This window comes from Macaca fascicularis, chromosome X (assembly GCF_037993035.2).
Source record: "Macaca fascicularis isolate 582-1 chromosome X, T2T-MFA8v1.1".
NCBI lineage: Eukaryota > Metazoa > Chordata > Mammalia > Primates > Cercopithecidae > Macaca > Macaca fascicularis.
In genome coordinates, this window is record NC_088395.1 from 59,376,229 (window position 1) to 59,389,979 (window position 13,751).

Below are 13,751 nucleotides of genomic sequence, written 5' to 3' on the forward strand. Positions count from 1 at the left end.
TCTGTGGAATCTGAGAACAGATATTTCGGATCCCTTTGAAGACTATAGGGCCAAAGGAGATATCCTCCGATAACAAAGAGAAAGAAGCTTTCTGACAAACTTCTTTGTGTTCTGTGAAATCATTTCACAGAGTTACAGCTTTCCCCTCAAGAAGCCTTTCGCTAAGACAGTTCTTGTGGAATTGGCAAAGTGATATTTGGAAGCCCAAAGAGGGCTATGGTGAAAAAGGAAATATCCTCAGATGAAATCTGGAAAGAAACTTTCTGAGAAACTGCTCTGTGATGTGTGACTTCCACTCACAGAGTTACATCTGTATTTCGTGGATCTCTTTGCTAGCCTTATTTCTGTGGAATCTGAGAACAGATATTTCGGATCCCTTTGAAGACTTTTGGGCCTAAAGGAAATATCCTCCGATAATAAAGAGAAAGAAGGTTTCTGACAAACTTCTTTGTCTTCTGTGAAATCGTCTGACAGAGTTACAGCTTTCCCCTCAAGAAGCCTTTCGGTAAGACAGTTCTTGTGCAATTGGCAAAGTGTCGTTTGGAAGCCCATAGAGGGCTATGGTGAAAAAGGAAATATCCTCAGATGAAATCTGGATAGAAGCTTTGTGAGAAACTGCTTTGTGTTCTGTTATTTCATCTCACAGAGTTACATCTGTTTTTCGTGGATCTCTTTGCTAGCCTTATTTCTGTGGAATCTGAGAACAGATATTTCGGATCCCTTTGAAGACTATAGGGCCAAAGGAAATATCCTCCGATAACAAAGAGAAAGAAGCTTTCTGAGAAACTTCTTTGTGTTCTGTGAAATCATCTCACAGAGTTACAGCTTTCCACTCAAGAAGCCTTTCGCTAAGACAGTTCTTTTGGAATTATCAAAGTGATATTTGGAAGCCCATAGAGGGCTATGGTGAAAAAGGAAATATCCTCAGATGAAATCTGGAAAGAAGCTTTCTGAGAAACTGCTTAGTGTTCTGTTAATTCATCTCACAGAGTTACATTTGTATTTCGTGGATCTCTTTGCTAGCCTTATTTCTGTGGAATCTGAGAACAGATATTTCGGATCCCTTTGAAGACTACAGGGCCAAAGGAAATATCCGCCGATAACAAAGAGATAGAAACTTTCTGAGAAACTTCTTTGTGTTCTGTGAAATCGTCTCACAGAGTTACAGCTTTCCCCTCAAGAAGCCTTTCGCTAAGACAGTTCTTGTGGAATTGGCAAAGTGATATTTGGAAGCCCATAGAGGGCTATGGTGAAAAAGGAAATATCCTCAGATGAAATCTCGAAAGAAGCTTTCTGAGAAACAGCTTAGTGTTCTGTTAATTCATCTCACAGAGTTACATCTGTATTTCGTGGATCTCTTTACTAGCCTTATTTCTGTGGAATCTGAGAACAGATATTTCGGATCCCTTTGAAGACTATAGGGCCAAAGGAAATATCCTCTGATAACTAACAGAAAGAAGCTTTCTGAGAAACTTCTTTGTGTTCTGTGAAATCATCTCACAGAGTTACAGCTTTCCCCTCAAGAAGCCTTTCGCTAAGACAGTTCTTGTGGAATTGGCAAAGAGATATTTGGAAGCCCATAGAGTACTATGGTGAAAAAGGAAATATCCTCAGATGAAATCTGGAAAGAAGCCTTCTGAGAAACTACTTAGTGTTCTGTTAATATATCTCACAGAGTTACATCAGTATTTCGTGGATCTCTTTGCTAGCCTTATTTCTTTGGAATCTGAGAACAGATATTTCGGATCCCTTTGAAGACTATAGGGCCAAAGGAAATATCCTCCGATAACAAAGAGAAAGAAGCTTTCTGACAAACTTCTTTGTGTTCTGTGAAATCATCTCACAGAGTTACACCTTTCCCCTCTAGAAGCCTTTCGCTAAGACAGTTCTTGTGGAATTGGCAAAGTGATATTTGGAAGCCCAAAGAGGGCTATGGTGAAAAAGGAAATATCCTCAGATGAAATCTGGAAAGAAGCTTTCTGAGAAACTGCTCTGAGATGTGTGACTTCCACTCACAGAGTTACATCTGTATTTCGTGGATCTCTTTGCTAGCCTTATTTCTGTGGAATCTGAGAACAGATATTTCGGATCCCTTTGAAGACTATAGGGCCAAAGGAAATATCCTCCGATAACAAAGAGAAAGAAGCTTTCTGACAAACTTCTTTGTGTTCTGTGAAATCATCTCACAGAGTTACACCTTTCCCCTCAAGAAGCCTTTCGCTAAGACAGTTCTTGTGGAATTGGCAAAGTGATATTTGGAAGCCCATAGAGGGCTCTGGTGAAAAAGGAAATATCCTCAGATGAAATCTGGAAAGAAGCTTTCTGAGAATCTGCTTAGTGTTCTGTTAATTCATCTCACAGAGTTACATCTGTATTTCGTGGATCTCTTTGCTAGCCTTATTTCTGTGGAATCTGAGAACAGATATTTCGGATCCCTTTGAAGACTTTTGGGCCTAAAGGAAATATCCTCCGATAATAAAGAGAAAGAAGGTTTCTGACAAACTTCTTTGTCTTCTGTGAAATCGTCTGACAGAGTTACAGCTTTCCCCTCAAGAAGCCTTTCGGTAAGACAGTTCTTGTGCAATTGGCAAAGTGTCGTTTGGAAGCCCATAGAGGGCTATGGTGAAAAAGGAAATATCCTCAGATGAAATCTGGATAGAAGCTTTGTGAGAAACTGCTTTGTGTTCTGTTATTTCATCTCACAGAGTTACATCTGTTTTTCGTGGATCTCTTTGCTAGCCTTATTTCTGTGGAATCTGAGAACAGATATTTCGGATCCCTTTGAAGACTATAGGGCCAAAGGAATTATCCTCCGATAACAAAGAGAAAGAAGCTTTCTGAGAAACTTCTTTGTGTTCTGTGAAATCATCTCACAGAGTTACAGCTTTCCACTCAAGAAGCCTTTCGCTAAGACAGTTCTTCTGGAATTGTCAAAGTGATATTTGGAAGCCCATAGAGGGCTATGGTGAAAAAGGAAATATCCTCAGATGAAATCTCTAAAGAAGCATTCTGAGAAACTGCTTAGTGTTCTGTTAATTCATCTCACAGAGTTACATCTGTATTTCGTGGATCTCTTTGCTAGCCTTATTTCTGTGGAATCTGAGAACAGATATTTCGGATCCCTTTGAAGACTATAGGGCCAAAGGAAATATCCGCCGATAACAAAGAGATAGAAACTTTCTGAGAAATTTCTTTGTGTTCTGTGAAATCATCTCACAGAGTTACAGCTTTCCCCTCAAGAAGCCTTTCTCTAAGACAGTTCTTGTGGAATTGGCAAAGTGATATTTGGAAGCCCATAGAGGGCTATGGTGAAAAAGGAAATATCCTCAGATGAAATCTCGAAAGAAGCTTTCTGAGAAACAGCTTAGTGTTCTGTTAATTCATCTCACAGAGTTACATCTGTATTTCGTGGATCTCTTTGCTAGCCTTATTTCTGTGGAATCTGAGAACAGATATTTCGGATCCCTTTGAAGACTATAGGGCCAAAGGAAATATCCTCAGATAACTAACAGAAAGAAGCTTTCTGAGAAACTTCTTTGCGTTCTGTGAAATCATCTCACAGAGTTACAGCTTTCCCCTCAAGAAGCCTTTCGCTAAGACAGTTCTTTTGCAATTGGCAAAGTGTCGTTTGGAAGCCCATAGAGGGCTATGGTGAAAAAGGAAATATCCTCAGATGAAATCTGGAAAGAAGCTTTGTGAGAAACTGCTCTGTGATGTGTGACTTCCACTCACAGAGTTACATCTGTATTTCGTGGATCTCTTTGCTAGCCTTATTTCTGTGGAATCTGAGAACAGATATTTCGGATCCCTTTGAAGACTATAGGGCCAAAGGAGATATCCTCCGATAACAAAGAGAAAGAAGCTTTCTGACAAACTTCTTTGTGTTCTGTGAAATCATTTCACAGAGTTACAGCTTTCCCCTCAAGAAGCCTTTCGCTAAGACAGTTCTTGTGGAATTGGCAAAGTGATATTTGGAAGCCCAAAGAGGGCTATGGTGAAAAAGGAAATATCCTCAGATGAAATCTGGAAAGAAGCTTTCTGAGAAACTGCTCTGTGATGTGTGACTTCCACTCACAGAGTTACATCTGTATTTCGTGGATCTCTTTGCTAGCCTTATTTCTGTGGAATCTGAGAACAGATATTTCGGATCCCTTTGAAGACTTTTGGGCCTAAAGGAAATATCCTCCGATAATAAAGAGAAAGAAGGTTTCTGACAAACTTCTTTGTCTTCTGTGAAATCGTCTGACAGAGTTACAGCTTTCCCCTCAAGAAGCCTTTCGGTAAGACAGTTCTTGTGCAATTGGCAAAGTGTCGTTTGGAAGCCCATAGAGGGCTATGGTGAAAAAGGAAATATCCTCACATGAAATCTGGATAGAAGCTTTGTGAGAAACTGCTTTGTGTTCTGTTATTTCATCTCACAGAGTTACATCTGTTTTTCGTGGATATCTTTGCTAGCCTTATTTCTGTGGAATCTGAGAACAGATATTTCGGATCCCTTTGAAGACTATAGGGCCAAAGGAATTATCCTCCGATAACAAAGAGAAAGAAGCTTTCTGAGAAACTTCTTTGTGTTCTGTGAAATCATCTCACAGAGTTACAGCTTTCCACTCAAGAAGCCTTTCGCTAAGACAGTTCTTCTGGAATTGTCAAAGTGATATTTGGAAGCCCATAGAGGGCTATGGTGAAAAAGGAAATATCCTCAGATGAAATCTCTAAAGAAGCATTCTGAGAAACTGCTTAGTGTTCTGTTAATTCATCTCACAGAGTTACATCTGTATTTCGTGGATCTCTTTGCTAGCCTTATTTCTGTGGAATCTGAGAACAGATATTTCGGATCCCTTTGAAGACTATAGGGCCAAAGGAAATATCCGCCGATAACAAAGAGATAGAAACTTTCTGAGAAATTTCTTTGTGTTCTGTGAAATCATCTCACAGAGTTACAGCTTTCCCCTCAAGAAGCCTTTCGCTAAGACAGTTCTTGTGGAATTGGCAAAGTGATATTTGGAAGCCCATAGAGGGCTATGGTGTAAAAGGAAATATCCTCAGATGAAATCTCGAAAGAAGCTTTCTGAGAAACTGCTCTGTGATGTGTGACTTCCACTCACAGGGTTACATCTGTATTTCGTTGTTCTCTTTGCTAGCCTTATTTCTGTGGAATCTGAGAACAGATATTTCGGATCCCTTTGAAGACTATAGGGCCAAAGGAAATATCCTCCGATAACAAAGAGAAAGAAGCTTTCTGAGAAACTTCTTTGTGTTCTGTGAAATCAACTCAGAGACTTACAGCTTTCCCCTCAAGAAGCCTTTCGCTAAGACAGTTCTTGTGGAATTTGCAAAGTGATATTTGGAAGCCCATAGAGGGCTATGGTGTAAAAGGAAATATCCTCAAATGAAATTTGGAAAGAAGATTTCTGAGAAACTACTCTGTGATGTGTGACTTCCACTCACAGAGTTACATCTGTATTTCGTGGATCTCTTTGCTAGCCTTATTTCTGTGGAATCTGAGAACAGATATTTCGTATCCCTTTGAAGACTATAGGGCCAAAGGAAATATCCTCCGATAACAAAGAGATAGAAACTTTCTGAGAAACTTCTTTGTGTTCTGTGAAATCATCTCACAGAGTTACAGCTTTCCCCTCAAGAAGCCTTTCGCTGAGACAGTTCTTGTGGAATTGGCAAAGTGATATTTGGAAGCCCATAGAGGGCTATGGTGAAAAAGGAAATATCCTCAGATGAAATCTCGAAAGAAGCTTTCTGAGAAACTGCTTAGTGTTCTGTTAATTCATCTCACAGAGTTACATCTGTATTTCGTGGATCTCTTTGCTAGCCTTATTTCTGTGGAATCTGAGAACAGATATTTCGGATCCCTTTGAAGACTATAGGGCCAAAGGAAATATCCTCTGATAACTAACAGAAAGAAGCTTTCTGAGAAACTTCTTTGTGTTCTGTGAAATCATCTCACAGAGTTACAGCTTTCCCCTCAAGAAGCCTTTCGCTAAGGCAGTTCTTGTGGAATTGGCAAAGTGATATTTGGAAGCCCATAGAGGGCTATGGTGAAAAAGGAAATATCCTCAGATGAAATCTCGAAAGAAGCTTTCTGAGAAACTGCTCTGTGATGTGTGACTTCCACTCACAGAGTTACATCTGTATTTCGTGGATCTCTTTGCTTGCCTTATTTCTGTGGAATCTGAGAACAGATATTTCGGATCCCTTTGAAGACTATAGGGCCAAAGGAGATATCCTCCGATAACAAAGAGAAAGAAGCTTTCTGACAAACTTCTTTGTGTTCTGTGAAATCATTTCACAGAGTTACAGCTTTCCCCTCAAGAAGCCTTTCGCTAAGACAGTTCTTGTGGAATTGGCAAAGTGATATTTGGAAGCCCAAAGAGGGCTATGGTGAAAAAGGAAATATCCTCAGATGAAATCTGGAAAGAAACTTTCTTTGAAACTGCTCTGTGATGTGTGACTTCCACTCACAGAGTTACATCTGTATTTCGTGGATCTCTTTGCTAGCCTTATTTCTGTGGAATCTGAGAACAGATATTTCGGATCCCTTTGAAGACTTTTGGGCCTAAAGGAAATATCCTCCGATAATAAAGAGAAAGAAGGTTTCTGACAAACTTCTTTGTCTTCTGTGAAATCGTCTGACAGAGTTACAGCTTTCCCCTCAAGAAGCCTTTCGGTAAGACAGTTCTTGTGCAATTGGCAAAGTGTCGTTTGGAAGCCCATAGAGGGCTATGGTGAAAAAGGAAATATCCTCAGATGAAATCTGGATAGAAGCTGTGTGAGAAACTGCTTTGTGTTCTGTTATTTCATCTCACAGAGTTACATCTGTTTTTCGTGGATCTCTTTGCTAGCCTTATTTCTGTGGAATCTGAGAACAGATATTTCGGATCCCTTTGAAGACTATAGGGCCAAAGGAAATATCCTCCGATAACAAAGAGAAAGAAGCTTTCTGAGAAACTTCTTTGTGTTCTGTGAAATCATCTCACAGAGTTACAGCTTTCCACTCAAGAAGCCTTTCGCTAAGACAGTTCTTTTGGAATTATCAAAGTGATATTTGGAAGCCCATAGAGGGCTATGGTGAAAAAGGAAATATCCTCAGATGAAATCTGGAAAGAAGCTTTCTGAGAAACTGCTTAGTGTTCTGTTAATTCATCTCACAGAGTTACATCTGTATTTCGTGGATCTCTTTGCTAGCCTTATTTCTGTGGAATCTGAGAACAGATATTTCGGATCCCTTTGAAGACTATAGGGCCAAAGGAAATATCCGCCGATAACAAAGAGATAGAAACTTTCTGAGAAACTTCTTTGTGTTCTGTGAAATCATCTCACAGAGTTACAGCTTTCCCCTCAAGAAGCCTTTCGCTAAGACAGTTCTTGTGGAATTGGCAAAGTGATATTTGGAAGCCCATAGAGGGCTATGGTGAAAAAGGAAATATCCTCAGATGAAATCTCGAAAGAAGCTTTCTGAGAAACAGCTTAGTGTTCTGTTAATTCATCTCACAGAGTTACATCTGTATTTCGTGGATCTCTTTGCTAGCCTTATTTCTGTGGAATCTGAGAACAGATATTTCGGATCCCTTTGAAGACTATAGGGCCAAAGGAAATATCCTCTGATAACTAACAGAAAGAAGCTTTCTGAGAAACTTCTTTGTGTTCTGTGAAATCATCTCACAGAGTTACAGCTTTCCCCTCAAGAAGCCTTTCGCTAAGACAGTTCTTGTGGAATTGGCAAAGAGATATTTGGAAGCCCATAGAGTACTATGGTGAAAAAGGAAATATCCTCAGATGAAATCTGGAAAGAAGCCTTCTGAGAAACTACTTAGTGTTCTGTTAATACATCTCACAGAGTTACATCAGTATTTCGTGGATCTCTTTGCTAGCCTTATTTCTTTGGAATCTGAGAACAGATATTTCGGATCCCTTTGAAGACTATAGGGCCAAAGGAAATATCCTCCGATAACAAAGAGAAAGAAGCTTTCTGACAAACTTCTTTGTGTTCTGTGAAATCATCTCACAGAGTTACACCTTTCCCCTCTAGAAGCCTTTCGCTAAGACAGTTCTCGTGGAATTGGCAAAGTGATATTTGGAAGCCCAAAGAGGGCTATGGTGAAAAAGGAAATATCCTCAGATGAAATCTGGAAAGAAGCTTTCTGAGAATCTGCTTAGTGTTCTGTTAATTCATCTCACAGAGTTACATCTGTATTTCGTGGATCTCTTTGCTAGCCTTATTTCTGTGGAATCTGAGAACAGATATTTCGGATCCCTTTGAAGACTATAGGGCCAAAGGAGATATCCTCCGATAACAAAGAGAAAGAAGCTTTCTGACAAACTTCTTTGTGTTCTGTGAAATCATCTCACAGAGTTACAGCTTTCCCCTAAAGAAGCCTTTCGCTAAGACAGTTCTTGTGGAATTGGCAAAGTGATATTTGGAAGCCCAAAGAGGGCTATGGTGAAAAAGGAAATATCCTCAGATGAAATCTGGAAAGAAACTTTCTGAGAAACTGCTCTGTGATGTGTGACTTCCACTCACAGAGTTACATCTGTATTTCGTGGATCTCTTTGCTAGCCTTATTTCTGTGGAATCTGAGAACAGATATTTCGGATCCCTTTGAAGACTATAGGGCCAAAGGAAATATCCTCCGATAACAAAGAGAAAGAAGCTTTCCGAGAAACTTCTTTGTGTTCTGTGAAATCAACTCACAGACTTACACCTTTCCCCTCAAGAAGCCTTTCGCTAAGACAGTTCTTGTGGAATTGGCAAAGTGATATTTGGAAGCCCATAGAGGGCTCTGGTGAAAAAGGAAATATCCTCAGATGAAATCTGGAAAGAAGCTTTCTGAGAATCTGCTTAGTGTTCTGTTACTTCATCTCACAGAGTTACATCTGTATTTCATGGATCTCTTTGCTAGCCTTATTTCTGTGGAATCTGAGAACAGATATTTCGGATCCCTTTGAAGACTTTTGGGCCTAAAGGAAATATCCTCCGATAATAAAGAGAAAGAAGGTTTCTGACAAACTTCTTTGTCTTCTGTGAAATCGTCTGACAGAGTTACAGCTTTCCCCTCAAGAAGCCTTTCGGTAAGACAGTTCTTGTGCAATTGGCAAAGTGTCGTTTGGGAGCCCATAGAGGGCTATGGTGAAAAAGGAAATATCCTCAGATGAAATCTGGATAGAAGCTTTGTGAGAAACTGCTTTGTGTTCTGTTATTTCATCTCACAGAGTTACATCTGTTTTTCGTGGATCTCTTTGCTAGCCTTATTTCTGTGGAATCTGAGAACAGATATTTCGGATCCCTTTGAACACTATAGGGCCAAAGGAAATATCCTCCGATAACAAAGAGAAAGAAGCTTTCTGAGAAACTTCTTTGTGTTCTGTGAAATCATCTCACAGAGTTACTGCTTTCCACTCAAGAAGCCTTTCGCTAAGACCGTTCTTTTGGAATTGTCAAAGTGATATTTGGAAGCCCATAGAGGGCTATGGTGAAAAAGGAAATATCCTCAGATGAAATCTGGAAAGAAGCTTTCTGAGAAACTGCTTAGTGTTCTGTTAATTCATCTCACAGAGTTACATCTGTATTTCGTGGATCTCTTTGCTAGCCTTATTTCTGTGGAATCTGAGAACAGATATTTCGGATCCCTTTGAAGACTATAGGGCCAAAGGAAATATCCGCCGATAACAAAGAGATAGAAACTTTCTGAGAAACTTCATTGTGTTCTGTGAAATCATCTCACAGAGTTACAGCTTTCCCCTCAAGAAGCCTTTCGCTAAGACAGTTCTTGTGGAATTGGCAAAGTGATATTTGGAAGCCCATAGAGGGCTATGGTGAAAAAGGAAATATCCTCAGATGAAATCTCGAAAGAAGCTTTCTGAGAAACAGCTTAGTGTTCTGTTAATTCATCTCACAGAGTTACATCTGTATTTCGTGGATCTCTTTGCTAGCCTTATTTCTGTGGAATCTGCGAACAGATATTTCGGATCCCTTTGAAGACTATAGGGCCAAAGGAAATATCCTCTGATAACTAACAGAAAGAAGCTTTCTGAGAAACTTCTTTGTGTTCTGTGAAATCATCTCACAGAATTACAGCTTTCCCCTCAAGAAGCCTTTCGCTAAGACAGTTCTTGTGGAATTGGCAAAGAGATATTTGGAAGCCCATAGAGTACTATGGTGAAAAAGGAAATATCCTCAGATGAAATCTGGAAAGAAGCCTTCTGAGAAACTGCTTAGTGTTCTGTTAATTCATCTCACAGAGTTACATCTGTATTTCGTGGATCTCTTTGCTAGCCTTATTTCTGTGGAATCTGAGAACAGATATTTCGGATCCCTTTGAAGACTATAGGGCCAAAGGAAATATCCGCCGATAACAAAGAGATAGAAACTTTCTGAGAAATTTCTTTGTGTTCTGTGAAATCATCTCACAGAGTTACAGCTTTCCCCTCAAGAAGCCTTTCTCTAAGACAGTTCTTGTGGAATTGGCAAAGTGATATTTGGAAGCCCATAGAGGGCTATGGTGAAAAAGGAAATATCCTCAGATGAAATCTCGAAAGAAGCTTTCTGAGAAACAGCTTAGTGTTCTGTTAATTCATCTCACAGAGTTACATCTGTATTTCGTGGATCTCTTTGCTAGCCTTATTTCTGTGGAATCTGAGAACAGATATTTCGGATCCCTTTGAAGACTATAGGGCCAAAGGAAATATCCTCAGATAACTAACAGAAAGAAGCTTTCTGAGAAACTTCTTTGCGTTCTGTGAAATCATCTCACAGAGTTACAGCTTTCCCCTCAAGAAGCCTTTCGCTAAGACAGTTCTTTTGCAATTGGCAAAGTGTCGTTTGGAAGCCCATAGAGGGCTATGGTGAAAAAGGAAATATCCTCAGATGAAATCTGGAAAGAAGCTTTGTGAGAAACTGCTCTGTGATGTGTGACTTCCACTCACAGAGTTACATCTGTATTTCGTGGATCTCTTTGCTAGCCTTATTTCTGTGGAATCTGAGAACAGATATTTCGGATCCCTTTGAAGACTATAGGGCCAAAGGAGATATCCTCCGATAACAAAGAGAAAGAAGCTTTCTGACAAACTTCTTTGTGTTCTGTGAAATCATTTCACAGAGTTACAGCTTTCCCCTCAAGAAGCCTTTCGCTAAGACAGTTCTTGTGGAATTGGCAAAGTGATATTTGGAAGCCCAAAGAGGGCTATGGTGAAAAAGGAAATATCCTCAGATGAAATCTGGAAAGAAGCTTTCTGAGAATCTGCTTAGTGTTCTGTTAATTCATCTCACAGAGTTACATCTGTATTTCGTGGATCTCTTTGCTAGCCTTATTTCTGTGGAATCTGAGAACAGATATTTCGGATCCCTTTGAAGACTTTTGGGCCTAAAGGAAATATCCTCCGATAATAAAGAGAAAGAAGGTTTCTGACAAACTTCTTTGTCTTCTGTGAAATCGTCTGACAGAGTTACAGCTTTCCCCTCAAGAAGCCTTTCGGTAAGACAGTTCTTGTGCAATTGGCAAAGTGTCGTTTGGGAGCCCATAGAGGGCTATGGTGAAAAAGGAAATATCCTCAGATGAAATCTGGATAGAAGCTTTGTGAGAAACTGCTTTGTGTTCTGTTATTTCATCTCACAGAGTTACATCTGTTTTTCGTGGATCTCTTTGCTAGCCTTATTTCTGTGGAATCTGAGAACAGATATTTCGGATCCCTTTGAAGACTATAGGGCCAAAGGAAATATCCTCCGATAACAAAGAGAAAGAAGCTTTCTGAGAAACTTCTTTGTGTTCTGTGAAATCATCTCACAGAGTTACAGCTTTCCACTCAAGAAGCCTTTCGCTAAGACCGTTCTTTTGGAATTGTCAAAGTGATATTTGGAAGCCCATAGAGGGCTATGGTGAAAAAGGAAATATCCTCAGATGAAATCTGGAAAGAAGCCTTCTGAGAAACTACTTAGTGTTCTGTTAATACATCTCACAGAGTTACATCAGTATTTCGTGGATCTCTTTGCTAGCCTTATTTCTTTGGAATCTGAGAACAGATATTTCGGATCCCTTTGAAGACTATAGGGCTAAAGGAAATATCCTCCGATAACAAAGAGAAAGAAGCTTTCTGACAAACTTCTTTGTGTTCTGTGAAATCATCTCACAGAGTTACACCTTTCCCCTCTAGAAGCCTTTCGCTAAGAAAGTTCTTGTGGAATTGGCAAAGTGATATTTGGAAGCCCAAAGAGGGCTATGGTGAAAAAGGAAATATCCTCAGATGAAATCTGGAAAGAAGCTTTCTGAGAAACTGCTCTGTGATGTGTGACTTCCACTCACAGAGTTACATCTGTATTTCGTGGATCTCTTTGCTAGCCTTATTTCTGTGGAATCTGAGAACAGATATTTCGGATCCCTTTGAAGACTTTTGGGCCTAAAGGAAATATCCTCCGATAATAAAGAGAAAGAAGGTTTCTGACAAACTTCTTTGTCTTCTGTGAAATCGTCTGACAGAGTTACAGCTTTCCCCTCAAGAAGCCTTTCGGTAAGACAGTTCTTGTGCAATTGGCAAAGTGTCGTTTGGAAGCCCATAGAGGGCTATGGTGAAAAAGGAAATATCCTCAGATGAAATCTGGATAGAAGCTTTGTGAGAAACTGCTTTGTGTTCTGTTATTTCATCTCACAGAGTTACATCTGTTTTTCGTGGATATCTTTGCTAGCCTTATTTCTGTGGAATCTGAGAACAGATATTTCGGATCCCTTTGAAGACTATAGGGCCAAAGGAATTATCCTCCGATAACAAAGAGAAAGAAGCTTTCTGAGAAACTTCTTTGTGTTCTGTGAAATCATCTCACAGAGTTACAGCTTTCCACTCAAGAAGCCTTTCGCTAAGACAGTTCTTCTGGAATTGTCAAAGTGATATTTGGAAGCCCATAGAGGGCTATGGTGAAAAAGGAAATATCCTCAGATGAAATCTCTAAAGAAGCATTCTGAGAAACTGCTTAGTGTTCTGTTAATTCATCTCACAGAGTTACATCTGTATTTCGTGGATCTCTTTGCTAGCCTTATTTCTGTGGAATCTGAGAACAGATATTTCGGATCCCTTTGAAGACTATAGGGCCAAAGGAAATATCCGCCGATAACAAAGAGATAGAAACTTTCTGAGAAATTTCTTTGTGTTCTGTGAAATCATCTCACAGAGTTACAGCTTTCCCCTCAAGAAGCCTTTCGCTAAGACAGTTCTTGTGGAATTGGCAAAGTGATATTTGGAAGCCCATAGAGGGCTATGGTGTAAAAGGAAATATCCTCAGATGAAATCTCGAAAGAAGCTTTCTGAGAAACTGCTCTGTGATGTGTGACTTCCACTCACAGGGTTACATCTGTATTTCGTTGTTCTCTTTGCTAGCCTTATTTCTGTGGAATCTGAGAACAGATATTTCGGATCCCTTTGAAGACTATAGGGCCAAAGGAAATATCCTCCGATAACAAAGAGAAAGAAGCTTTCTGAGAAACTTCTTTGTGTTCTGTGAAATCAACTCAGAGACTTACAGCTTTCCCCTCAAGAAGCCTTTCGCTAAGACAGTTCTTGTGGAATTTGCAAAGTGATATTTGGAAGCCCATAGAGGGCTATGGTGTAAAAGGAAATATCCTCAAATGAAATTTGGAAAGAAGATTTCTGAGAAACTACTCTGTGATGTGTGACTTCCACTCACAGAGTTACATCTGTATTTCGTGGATCTCTTTGCTAGCCTTATTTCTGTGGAATCTGAGAACAGATAT